We start from the raw sequence: 14,238 nt of genomic DNA on the forward strand, positions 1-14,238 counted from the left end.
ATGCTTTCTCGATATCGTAAACAACCTTGTGTAAAAGAGTCACAGTTGACTTACCAGATTGGTAGGCATGTTGGTTCACATGAAGAGGCACGTTGGCCAGATGAACATCACGGATGTGATGATCCACAATGCGTTCTAAGCATTTCAGAAGAAAAGAGGTCAAACTGATAGGTCTGAAACTTTTTGCTTCTTCATACGACGCACGACCCACTTTCGGAATAAACTTCACAGTAATATCCCGCCAAGATTTGGAAATATACCCTGTAGCAAAACGGCAAACAAGTATTTTTTTCAAAACATGTTTGGTATAATCAAATCTCTTCTGAAGCAAAATAGGATAAATCCCATCTGCCCCAGGAGATTTGAAAGAAACGAAGCTATTAAGTGCCCACTCAATCGATTCTATAGTCACAATACTCCGAGCCGAGGCCAGGGAATCATATCTACAAGAAAAGACATCAGGTTCATCCAAAGATGTAATATCCACACATCCAGGGAAGTGTGTGCTGGATAAGCATTCCAGAGCTTCCTCATCAGAGGAAGTCAGATCGCCATTTGGCAAATGAAGTTCGTTCACTCGGAAATCCTTAGATTTTGCTAGGATTTTGTTTAACCTGACTTCACTCAAACTAAAAACATTTATACAAAGGTTTTTCCAGCCGGATCGTTCAGCAGATCGGAGAGCTTTCATGTAGGCCTTCCGAGCCGACTTGGAACCATCCGAACCAGCCGAACGTCGTCTGTTCCAACTCTTTCTACATTGTTTCCTGAGTTTCGCCAGATCAGAGTTCCACCAAGGGGTTCCTCTTGTGATCTTCACAGACCGTAGAGGGCAAGCTTCTTCAAAAGCTTCCATGATGAAGGTCGTTGTAGTATCAACGGCATCATCTAAATCACTTGAAGTGTGAATGGATGGTGAGTATCCATGAAATTTGACCGCAACCAAGATCCAAGTTTGCAGACCGGGGATTCCTGAAACGCAATGTTTGCGAAGTAGCGTTTGTATAGTCAGATTTGATCGTTGATCGTTTTGATCATTTGAAAGATATAGCGATGGTCAGATAAAGATTCTCCTTCTGACACATGCCAATTGGTCTGCTAGTGACTAATTCTACTATGTAGAGCAAAGCGTTATGTCTAATACTTCCTCTCTAGCAAACCATGAAGGTTGGGCGGTTGCCTATGTTAAGTAATGCAAGATGTGTACTACTTAAGTACTCCATCAAACTGGAGCCTCTCAAGATAATGTCTGAGCTGCCCCAGATGATGTGGTGAGCATTAGCATCACTGCCAACAATTAGCGGAAGGCCTTTTGAAGTACAGTATGCGATGACTTGTTTGAAAGCATCCGTAGGGGATGGTTCATTAGGGTGGGGCTAATTTCTAAAAATCTCTCCGATATATGATTTCTCAAGTGGAAAGTGATCTACTAGTCGAAATAAGTCAGCTGTACAAAAATGAACGATTTCGGTTGATATTTAGGGGTGGCGCAAAGGGTTCAAGTGAAATTTTTGCTAGAACAAACTTTCAAAAATCATTTCAAATTTAATTTTCAAACTTATTTTTTCTAGACTAAATCGGTGATTCTAGAACCCAATTGGACCAAATTTGTGCTCAAAATTGCGATATCTCCACTGGTTTCCGAGATATTTGAGAAAAATGTCATATTTTGGTACCAAACCCAAAAAATACTGAAAAACGACATTTTTTTTCAAATATCTCAGAAACTAGTAGAGATATCGCAATTTTGAGCACAAATTTGGTCCAATTGGGTTCTAGAATCACCGATTTAGTCTAGAAAAAATAAGTTTGAAAATTAAATTTGAAATGATTTTTGAAAGTTTGTTCTAGCAAAAATTTTACTTGAACCCTTTGCGCCACCCCTAAATATCAACCGAAATCGCTAGTTTTTGTACAGCTGACTTATTTCGACTAGTAGATCATTTTCCACTTGGGAAATCATATATTGGAGAGATTTTTTGAAATTAGCCCCACCCTAATGGTTCATCATGCGGTAAATAAACCGAACAATATACGTATTTCCTGTTGAGGTTTCCAGCAGATACATCAATTGTGATAGCACATACATCTCTGGTGGTTAGTTCAGAGATGAGTGTAGCAACTATTGCGTTGTTGACAAGCACACAGGCTCGAGGCATGACACGCGAGTTTGCCATTTCATGTTTACTGAAAGTAGCAAAAACCGGGTTCACAAGGTTTCCTAGATATAAATTTCCCTTACGAAGGTAAGGTTCTTGTACCAAGGCCACTTGGGCTGTACCATTTTGCATAAGTCTGCAAAGATTGATTGTTGCTGTTCTTTCATGCTGAAGATTGATCTGAGCTATCCTAACCGTAGCCGCTACCCTAACTAGGCAAGAATAAACTCTTCGTAACAACAGCACAACAAAGAACAGCAGCAACAAAACCAGATCGGTATCGATTGGAAAACGCCAAAGGCGAGGATACACAGAATACACTGTGTAAATCGCATAATGCGAAACCATACACGCTCAGAAAACCGTTCTGATAAACGTGAACAAACAAACGCAAATATGAGAACAAGTAAATATACACCGTGAACTGGAACTAGTTCCAGCTGTCAATATGGGCATTCTAGAAAACGTGAAATCTAGTTCACGGTGTACATTTCTTATTGTTGTTATCGTTGCTATGCATAGTTCCCGTTTGTTCCCATTGCCGTGACTGGGCGTGCACGTATATCGGAACGGATTTTTTTGCGTGTATAGGTGATAATTTAAACTAATTAGCAACATCTTCATACTTCCGCCATTATTTAGCCTCAAGTGAGATTAAAGAAGGGCAGCTGATTGTCTCGGAGAAACACAAGGTCCACTGCACCATTGCTCCGGTTAGCGCAGTAAGGGCTACATACTGTGGTACTCCACAGACTCCGTTTGCGGTTAGGACCCCCCTGGCCATTCATTCCTAGGTACGGTAAGCATGAAGCAGCATCACACCATGACTTAGGGGTCACCTGTTGGTGGACTCTTACCACCGGAACAGGCGGTCCGTAGTGTTATTCTTAGCCAATTGAGACAATCGCCACCGACACTACACAGCTATCTAGGCTGATTGACAAAAGAAGTTAATATTGACCAACTTCATACGGGCTCGAACAGCCGAATCAGTCTGCACTGATTATCAGGATATGAGAGACGGGATTGCTAGTAGCGATTTGCTACCAGAGGAGTCGAAGGAAAGGATAATCTGTATACTTTTATCTACAAGAAAGGAGACAAGTAAGATAATGATAGCTCTTAACGTTGAACTTTTCGTCATTGAAATCATCGTCATCATCAAATATTTGAAAGCAGTTTCAAAACAAAAGTTTTTGCTAAGAAAATATATTCATTGTACTCCACATGAGGAATATAATGCAGTGAATATATTTTCATGATCCTTGGTTTGATTTGCAGCGAGAAAACTGCTTTTTATTTTCCGAAAAATGATGACGGATGCTTGAGCCTTAAGTGATCGCCAATTTGAACGTCGTCTACAAAGTTTTATTGCTGATAACATCATTTGCGATTGAACAAGAAATCAGTAGATGGAATAGGTATATGATTTCTGTTCATCTCGCTTGACCCACAGTTCGTTTGTTGTATTCACTATATGATGAATCTCATATGGTGTCGACAATAACAAACATTCAACCACCCACTTGTGCGAGTCTGTGGTGGCAGAAAATTCAGAAATCGCGAGCTCGGACAGAAACTGCATAGATCATCACCAGCCAGCCAACAACGCCGATACAGCAGCTTCCGAACTTTCACATGCGCGCGCGTGCTCACTCTCTCGGAAGGCGGTGGTACGGTGTTCTGGGATCACAATTCTCGCACGGAGGATTTTCGGTCAGCTAGTTCGTCCGTCCGTCGGCTCGTTAGTCAGTCGTCGTCCACCCGCAAGGCAACATTTAATTTTAATTTTAAGTCACAACTCTCGTCTCGCACTCGCACTTAGAATTATACGGCCGATATACGGTCATTCGAACAGTTAAGTCATACTTATTTTTAATTGAACGTAATTTATCGCGAACGCAGTGTGGCGTAATCGAACTTTAACTTTTTTGATTTTCCCGTTTTGAGAAAGAGTTGCGAAGCCTTAGAACGCGCGTGTGATCGAATCGAATCGAACGGATTACCGCGAACTAGTGAGAAGAAGGTAAAACAGCTGATTCACCTGGAATCGAATCATCACGAGAAGCAAGGAAAAAGAATTCGCACAACTTTTAGTTTTTATAGTTCACGAAAAGATACCGAACCCCACTTTGGATATGATTTAAGTTCTTTAAGTTACTTCGAAATTCAACGATCCAGTTCCAAACGAGCTCCGATTATTCAAGTTAATTTAATTTTAAAAAGAAATAAAACAGTGACTAAAACCAATTAAAACCAGAAACTTTGAAAAGTGCGAGTGAAAAATCAAATCAAATAAGCCGCTAAAAAGTGTGACGATAAAATACCACTCATTATCCGAGCAAATCACAATCACAACAGTGCAAAGAAAAGCTGAAAAAGGCGACAGAAATAGAGCGCTGTGGCCGCAACAAAAGTGTTGAAGTGTGTATCAAACGAGCCATCCACGCTAATTCGAGTCAACTAATCATCATCATCGCGCTCGCCGGTGGGGTACATACCTACTCCTAACTCGCACGACATACCGACCTACCCACTGAAGTTAGGTGCTGCTGAAACCATAGCCGGTCAATTTACGAACTGATAGCGGATTATTTGCGCTTCGCCATCCGCTCTCGGAAGAAGCAACACCGCGACAAGTGCGATTACCACCCGATATCGAGGCTTGGATGATACATAATTAGATAAGAAGGTATTTAAAATGTACTTGTCAATATTTGAGTAATTGTTAGGATAAAGATGTTGAGATCGAGAAATATTTAGTTTATGGGAAGTTAATTGCAGTTTATCTAAAATGAAAATCTTTTTCATTATTTTCTCTGTCATTATTAACATCTAGATCGTTACTCAATACTAATAGTTGTAATCTGCACACATTGTCTTAACTTGCACACTATAAAATTTGAATATATATATCTCGCTTCTTGCACCTACTAAATCTGTAACAAATACAAATTTTTCAAGATTTTTGTCCGGCATTCTTGTAGTATATTCTGTCCACCATATTCTTCCGGATTTTGCCACCAAGTGACTCACTGAGACCAGGTTATCACGGAATTTCTGAAGAAATTGCCTATACGTTAAGGATTTGGTCCGCTGGCGACCGGCCGTCAATAAAGCAGGCTCGATAACTTGCCACGAAGTCAAAATTAAAAATGGTGATCGCACGAAAGGTCTCACATTCCAAATGTTCGCATTTAAGTATTGAGGATGGGGCAGATCAGTCCTACCTTCCGTTCCTCCTGTAACTATTCTGTTTCCCAAATTATAATCTTTAACCGGGAAAGACAGTTGATCAACTTTTCTGGGACTATCTTGATCATTTCAGAAGCACTGCCATCCGTACCAGTAGCTTAGTTGGTTTAAGCTGTTGGATGGCATCCTTAACTTCCCTCCTCATGAGAGTTGGTTCTTCCTCCAGAAGATTCCTCCATAAATTCTACCAGGAATTTACCAGAAATTCCTTAAGGAATTCATCTAAGGATTCTTTCAAAAATCCATCCATGAATACCACTTGGAATTCTTCCAAATATTCCTCTGGAAATTCTTTTAGAAATATCTTCAGAAATTTCTCCGGGGACTCCTCCCAGAATTCCTGTAGAGATTCCTCCAGAATTTCTTCTAGGAACAGTTCCAGGATGGAATTTGCCCAAGCATTCCTCTAGGGATTTCTCCAGGAGTTCCTCCTCTCCTCTCCTCTTCTTGGCGTAACGTCCTCACTGGGACAAAGCCTGCTTCTCAGCTTCTTCAATGAGCACTTCCACAGTTATTAACTGAGAGCTTCCTCTGCCAATGACCATTTTGCATGTGTATATCGTGTGGCAGGCACGAAGATACTCTATGCCCAAGGAAGTCAAGGAAATTTCCTTTACGAAAAGATCCTGGACCGACCGAGAATCGAACCCGTCACCCTCAGCATGGTCATGCTGAATACCCGTGCGTTTACCGCCTCGGCTATATGGAGTTCCTCCAGGCATTCATTCTAAGGTTTCTCCAGAAATTGCTTCAGAGAATCCTCCAAGAATTCCTCCGGGGATTCTTCCAAGAATTTCTCCAGAATTTTCTGTAAGGATTCCTCCATGAATTCCTGAGGTGATTTCTTCTGAAATTTCTCCAGGGATTCCTCCCAGAAATTCTATAGGGACACTCCAGGAATTCATCCAAGGATTCCTTCAGGATTTTTTCTAGCTTTTGCGTCAGGAATTCATCGAGGAAATTCTCCTAGAATTCCTCCAGGGTTCTCTCCAGGTATACATGCAGGAATTCCATTAGGAATTCCTCCACGAATTCATCCAGGAATTCTTCCAGGAATTTCTCTAGGAATACATCTAAAGATTGCTCCGGGAATTCTTCCAGAGGTCCCTTCCTGAATTCCTCTAGAGATTTCATCAGAAAATTCACCTAGGAATTCATCCACGGATTGCTCCAGGCATTCGTCCAGGAATTTCTTCAAGAATGCCTCCAGGAAATCCTCAAATTATTTCTTCAGAAATTTCTCCAGCAATTCCTCCAAGAATTTCTCTAGTGATTTCTCCAGGAATTCTTTCAGATATACTTTCAGAAACTTTTCCAGGAATCTCTCCAGAGATTCCGCTAGGAATTTGTCCAGAGGTTCATCCAGAGATTCCTCTAGGAATTGCTTCAGGGATTTCCCCAAAAATTCATCTAGGAGTTCCTCCAGGAATTCCAAGAAATGACGAGATTGCTTCAGAAATTCCTCCAGGGAGTCCTCCTATAATTTCTTTGTGGATTCCTCCAGGTATATTTTCAGCAATTCCTTCAGAGTTTACTCGAGGCATTCCGGCAGGAATTCCTGTATGGATTTCTCCGGGAATTTCTCCAGGGATTTCTCCGGGAGTTGTTTCAGAGATTGCCCCAGAAATTCCTCTAATGATTCCTTCAGAAATTCCTCTCAGGTCCTTTTCGAAAACTTATTCAGGGGTTCGGTCAGAAATTTCAGAAATCCGTTTGTTACGCCATCTCATGGCAACACTTCCGTCAACACAGAAACACCCAGTTTCGAAAGGGGTTTATCAAAGCGGTCCGTCACCTACAAGTCAAATTGATAGATCGAGAACATTGATATGCAAATGAAGTGAACTACCAAAAACGTGCAAGTCATAAAATTATTGTATTTTTAGAGTTATAAGTTATATTTTTGCTTAATAATTGAATTTATTTTCCTATCTAAGGTGAGATTTCAATATGTGAATTATAAAAAAAGTGAATTCAACTTATTTTTTGTAGGTATTACAAAATTATTAGTTCGGTGATAGCTAGCGCGATTATTCTTAAAAAAAACCCTAATTAATCCACCTAGCGGTGATGGTGCCTTTCTCGTGCTTTAAAATATCCTTTCAACAAAACTCGCAAATAAATACGAAATGAAAACAGCCTGGGTTTTCTGATTACAAATTTTGAATTCTGGACATATTTTCATACAAAATATGCCCATAATGCAAGAATTAAAAATCCTATAAAATAGGCACTAACTTAAATACTGGGCCGCTATTTTGGATACTCTGGTGGACTTCAAACAAATTTCCCATACCAAGTACACTTATTTTACATAGTTTTGGAGCTCAAAATTCATTAAAACAGCCACCATCTTCTATTTACGCGATCAAATTCTTATTTTTCCATTCAACGTTGACCAATCCTGCTATAACTTTACACCTTAGGAATCTGAAATGGTACGATTTGATGAGATCGCTTTAGTTTTGTCTATATTTCGTTCTCATATATGAGAACTTAGACCTATTCGTCACTGTTGTTCATACCTAATGTTTATCAGGCCATTAAACAAAGCCACGATTTAATTTTTCACATGAACGTTGGTTCTGCTACACAACAGCTAGTCTCTAATGTGATCTAAGGTTATTTTCTTGCTAACCGTTCATTAGATTATCAAAAAAATCTGCGATCTGATGTGTCGTATGTATGGGTTTGGTTCATTTTTATACTTGGTAATTTCCGGTGGGATAGCCGGATCTGATTCCATGAGTCATGGACCATGACACTACCGGTTGTCCCAATTATGGTCTGAGAATATTTTATTGCTATTTATTCACCTTTACCTAATCACCGCGATTTGATATATCGCATGAATGGGTTTGCTTCACTTTTACTTCTAACCACTTTCGAAGCCACAGCTGAACCCGCAACACTACCGGGAATCTAATGTGGTCTGACCCTATTTTTCCATCAGGTTAACGATAAGTCGTGATCAGTCTTCGTTCTACTGCTCGTGTTGTGTGTAGGTAAGAGGTAACGATAGCGCACGAATGTAACAAAGCCGACTGACACCCGACTGCGGCAACGAAATGAAGGTAGTAAAAAGTGTCGAATGTTTACAAGACTGGTCGTGATTTGATGTACCGCATCCATGGGTTTGGTTAAATTTTACATTTTACTACCCGGATCTGATAACTACCGGCTGAACCAAATATGGTCTAACATTATTGTCTTGTTAACTGCTCATCGGTTAACGAAAAATGCTGCAAATTGAAGGTGTCACATGCAGGGTTTGACAATTTCGACGGGACTCTCTGAACCAATTCCGGACCACTACCAGTAACGTAAGGGCCCATATAGCCGAGGCGGTAAACGCACGGGTATTCAGCATGACCATACTGAGGGTGACGGATTCGATTCCCGGTCGGTCCAGGATCTTTTCGTAAAGGAAATTTCCTTGACTTCCTTGGGCATAGAGTACCTTCGTGCCTGCCACACGATATACACATGCAGAATGGTCATTGGCAGAGGAAGCTCTCAGTTAATAACTGTGGAAGTGCTCATAGAACACTAAGCTGAGAAGCAGGCTTTGTCCCAGTGAGGACGTTACGCCAAGAAGAGGAGAGGAGGACCAGTAACGTAAGGCTATTTTCTAGCTAACTGTTCATCAGGTTGTCGCAAAAGCCACGATTTGATGTGTCACATGCCTGGATTTGGTTCACTTTTACATTTGGCCTCTTCCGGCCACTCAAAACCGATTCCGAAACACTTGCTGACCGTTCATTAGGTAATCTAAAAAGCCGCTATTTGATTTGACGCATGTACGGGTTTGTTTCTCTTTCAGATTTAACCACTTCGGCAGGAACCCCGGAACGGGTTCCGGAACACTACTGGTTCAGATATGATCTGAGATGATTTTCCTGCTCATTGTCCATCAGGTCATCGAAAATGCCGTGGTTTGATGTGCCGCATGCATGGGTTTGGTTCACTTGTATATTTGGCCACTTCCAGCGGGACGCCTAGAACCGGTTCCGGAACACTACCGGTTCAGATATGATCTGAGACAATTTTTCTGCTTACCGCTCATCAGGTTATCGAAAATGCCGTAGTTTGATGTGTCGCATGCATGGGTTTGGTTCACTTGTATATTTGGCCACTTACAGCGGGACGCCCAGAACCGGTTCGGGAACACTACCGGTTCAGATATGGTCTGAGACTATTTTCCTGCTTACCGCCCATCAGGTTATCGAAAACGCCGTGGTTTGATGTGTCTCATGCATGTGTTTGGTGCACTTTGATATTTGCCACTTCCGGCGGGACACTCGGAACCGGTTCCGGAACACTACCGGTTCAGATATGGTCTTAAACTATTTTTATGCTTACCGCTCATCAGGTTATCGAAAATGCCGTGGTTTGATGTGTCGCATGCATAGGTTTGATGCATTTTCATATCTGGTCCCCTCCTGGGGTACCGTTCCGGAACACCTAAATGGCCATATCTCCGGAACGACTGGACCGATTCGAACCATTTTCAATAGGAAACAGTGTGACCAGATTCCGCGTCGAATGAACCGTCGGTCATTGAAATCGGATGAGGTTTACTGCCAAAAAGTGATGTGAGTTTTTTTGTACACACACATACACACACACACATACACACACACACACACATACACACACACAGACATCACCTCAATTCGTCGAGCTGAGTCGATTGGTATATAAGACTTGACCCCTCCGGAGGCTCTATCAAATTTTCGTTTTTGGAGTGAACATATAGCCTTTCGGTACACCTTGGTGTACGAGAAAGGCAAAAACTAAAATTGCATTGATTGAGGTAAAATAGTATGACCATCTAGTTACAAGTTACTAAATTCTACTTATTATCCTAGATTGCATAGAGACTGTTCAATTGAATTCGACAGGCTGAATTTAAACCTACTATGGAAAATACTAAACGTTAGATAACCTCAAAAAATCTACTATGTATCCATCTAATGCTATTGAATTTTTTAGGGAAATTATAACTCTCTCTCTCTCAACAACCAATAAAATGAGTGTTAAATTTCCGGAAGCAACATATGGTTACTAATTCGAGTAACACCGTCTATTATCTTTTTCATGGAATCACCCAAGAGTTGTTCAAGGATTACTTGAAGTTTTTTTTAATTATTTGATGGATTTTTAGAGGAATTCCTCCAGCGATTTGTATTGGAATTCTTTAAGATAATTTTGGAGGGATATAGTAGCCAGGAAATTCTTCAAGATGTCATCCAGGAATTCTTTCACAATTATCTCCGAGAAATCTTTACCCTTCCCTTTACATCACGTTGTAAGCAGGTCACTGACGCAGTGTACGGTTTGGGTCAAAAATGACCCTAATGCCAAAGGAGGGTTAAGGAGTTCATCCACAGATTTATTGCAGCTCCTGCAAAGGAGTTTTTTTTCAGAAATTCGTCCTGCGATTCTTTCAGGAATATATTCTGTGATTCTTTCAGAGTCATGAAATCCTTCAAGAATTCACCCAAAGAAGGATCTTTCGAAATTCTTACAGGGTTTCCTACCGGAATTTCTCTAGAAAATGCACCCCGAATTCCTCTAGAAATTCCTTCTTAAATTTCTCCAGACATTACATTTTGAATTTATTATTATTATTATTATTTATTGTGTACATTCATCGGACGCCTTGGTCTACATGAAAAAAGGAATTAAAAAGCTCATAAAAGTGATCTATACAATTTGTCACGGAAAGATTTAGCACTAATATTAAAGTCAAACATTGAAAAACAATTATTAAAAACATCACACATAGATCCAATGAGCTCATGTTGTCCGTAATCAGTCCGGTGAAATGGAAGTCGTAGGAAGCTTCGTTGTCGCAGTGCTCTGGCTCCGATGTTGATGTCAAACTGAGCTAGTAAGTATCCATGAAGCGTCAACTTCACCGAGCAGGACCTTAGCCACAAAGTACCCTCTAGCTACTGTCCTGCGTCTTTCCAGCGTGTCCATTCCTAATAGCTGGCATCTGCTCTCGTACGGCGGTAACTGTTCTCGATTTCGCCAAGGAAGGAAACGAAGTCCATATCTAATAAATTTTGACTGCACCTTTTCAATCCGCTCAATCCAAACATTGTGATACGGACACCACACAATAGCCGAGGATTCCAGAATGGAGCGAACTAAGCTGTAGTACAACGACCGCAAGCAGTAAGGGTCGCGGAACTCATTGGATATCCTGAAAATAAAGCCCAAGTTGCGGTTTGCCTTGGCAAGTATGTATGTAGCTGTAATGCTCCCTGAAGTTTAATTCAGAATCCAGCAGTACTCCAAGATCTTTCATCACATTAGTTCGATGTAGTGGCTGATTGTCAATGAAATAGTTCCAGATGATCGGGGTTTTCTTCCTGCTGAACGATATCACCGAGCATTTTGTTACGCTCACTATTAGAAGATTGCGTCCACACCATTCGGAAAAAAAGTCGACTAGTTTTTGCAACTTTTGGCAGCCCAGAGCTGATTCTATCCTTAAGTACATTTTAAGATCATCAGCGTAAACCAATTTGCATTCAGCTGGAAGGGCTAAGCAGACGTCATTGAAAAATATATTGAATAGCAGCGGTCCCAAATTGCTCCCTTGCGGCACTCCAGAAAGGCTACAAAAGGGATCGGATTCAGCAGAACCCAGTTTAACGCATAGCTGACGATTGACTAAGTATGACCTCAGCCAACGAACAAGGTTGTGTGCCACACCAATTCGCTCCAACTTAGCTAACAAAATGTCATGGTTTACTTTATCGAAAGCTGATTTAAGATCAGTGTAGATCGTGTCAACTTGGACTCCTTGTTCCATAGAGTTGAGGCAGAATGAGGTAAATTGTAGCAGATTCGTGGTGGTTGATCGTCCCGCATAAAAACCATGCTAATCTATCGAGATGTATGGTTTTGCTGCACAAAAGAGAATGTCGTTTACCAGAATCTCGAATAATTTGGAACCCGCGCATAGTGACGTAACTCCTCGATAGTTGGCAACGTCCCGTTTATCTCCTTTTTTGAATGCAGGAAACATTATCGACCTTTTCCAGTCTGACGGAAACTTCGATTGCGCGATGGACATGTTGAATATCGTCATAAGGGGGCCGCTAAGCGCATTGGCACATTTTGTGACTATAATGGACGGAACACCATCCGGACCAGGGACTGCAGTTGGTTTAAGTTTCGCAATTCCAGCTAAGACATCCGCCTCACTGAAGCTGTTTATGTTAATGCTGAATGCATCTGTTGGTACATCTTGTAGCGCGTTATCGATCTGATGAGGTGTTGCCGTTACATTAAATATCGAAAGCATCTGAAAAGTGCTTCGCGAATAAATTACAGATGGTTACTGGGTTATCCGCAGATTCGTTTCTCAGAAACATGGTTGACGGCAGTCCGGATTCTTTCCGCTTCTCGCTGACAAACGCCCAGAAGCGCTTGGGTTGATTCATTAGATCTCTCTGTGTACGAACCACATAACGAGCGTACAGCTTGCGACTATAGATTCTGTACTTACGGCTAGCAACGTTGAATCTTCTTTTATTAGCATCCCATCTGTACGTCGACAAATTCCTTAAGGCCTTGGAACGTTTTCGTTTAAGATGTCGGAGGTGGTAATTACCCCACCTAGGGTTCTGTCGTGGGCGCGGAGCAGGAACGAACCTCGGGAACAACTGCCGAAGAGTACCAGTAAAGAACTCAACGGCATCATTAACGTCAGCAGCTTGATTCAACGGTGTCCAGTCTATTTGCCGAATAGCTTCATTCAAAGAGACAAAATCAGCTTTCGCGAAATCCAACAGTCTGTCATCCTCCTGATCGATGAACTGGATTAGAGCGGGGCAACTTAAAGAAGTTAGAAGCGGCGGGTGCAGTGGGTCTACAGGAATTATAGCTTCATGTGGGTCAGCGATGTTACACATTGGCAAAGCTTCATCGTTGACGAAGATCAAATCGAGAGTACGATTCAGACAATTCCTGGTTACACAAAGCTGTTTCAAGTTGAGCAGTGACATGCTGTCAAGGAAATGCATGCTGGAAGACGTCGAATCGGTGGGCTCTGGGTAGGCATAGCCTCCTGACGAGAGATTCCAACACAGGTCTGGCAAATTGAAATCCCCGTAAAGTAGATGCAAATCTTGCGAATTGAGAGAGAAAGCTATCGACGAGATGGAGCTGATGAGGCGCTCAATGATAGCAGCATTGCGAGATTGTTCGGGTGGCAAGTACACAACTCCTACGCAGACATGACGCTCACCAACGTCAATGTTGACCCAGAGGTGCTCCAGGTCTTCATCAATTCGGGAAACATTAGAGAATGAACGAAATCCTTTTTTGACAGCAATCAGAACACCTCCTCCGCGAACTTTTCCGGACACTTCTGGATCACGGTCTCTCCGAAACACCGAGTATTCGTTACCGAAAAGCAGTTTGGACGACCTGTAACGTCCCAAAGGTTCATAATAATATATAGTAGACTTCAAGTTGGTCCAGTGCCGAGATTGATTATGCAACCTTACTCCATATATCAGATTTGGCCACTGTTATGAATGCAAACCTGAAGTTCTGAACTCCAAGATAGTTTGGCTGACCTGGAATATACCTATAGTGTCTCTAAATGACATTAAAGATTTCAAGAGCCTCACGGAATTTAGCAGATTATTCAATGCTATTACATACATACATTTATTTGTTCAACATCACATTTAAGACAAGCCATAATCAACAATAGTACGCCACAATACTCGGTTTGTGGCTGCCGCTTTCCATCCTCGGTCGCGCCCAATGCTCGCCAAGTCACGCTCCACCTGGT

The 14,238-nt window shown here is 41.5% G+C and overlaps 1 protein-coding gene across 2 annotated transcripts in view; it reads left to right on the plus strand.

Moving 5' to 3' along the window:
• Nucleotides 1-3,895: 3,895 nt before the first annotated feature.
• LOC109422692 (putative leucine-rich repeat-containing protein DDB_G0290503) overlaps nucleotides 3,896-14,238 on the plus strand; it is a 673,760-nt gene continuing 663,417 nt past the window's right edge. For both annotated transcript variants that reach the window (XR_009999366.1, XM_062860463.1), the window contains exon 1: nucleotides 3,896-4,851. The gene's annotated coding sequence lies outside the window, so the exon portion shown is untranslated. The remainder of the gene's footprint in view (nucleotides 4,852-14,238) is intronic.

The sequence above is a fragment of the Aedes albopictus genome, chromosome 3 (genome assembly GCF_035046485.1).
Source record: "Aedes albopictus strain Foshan chromosome 3, AalbF5, whole genome shotgun sequence".
In the NCBI taxonomy this organism is placed as follows: domain Eukaryota; kingdom Metazoa; phylum Arthropoda; class Insecta; order Diptera; family Culicidae; genus Aedes; species Aedes albopictus.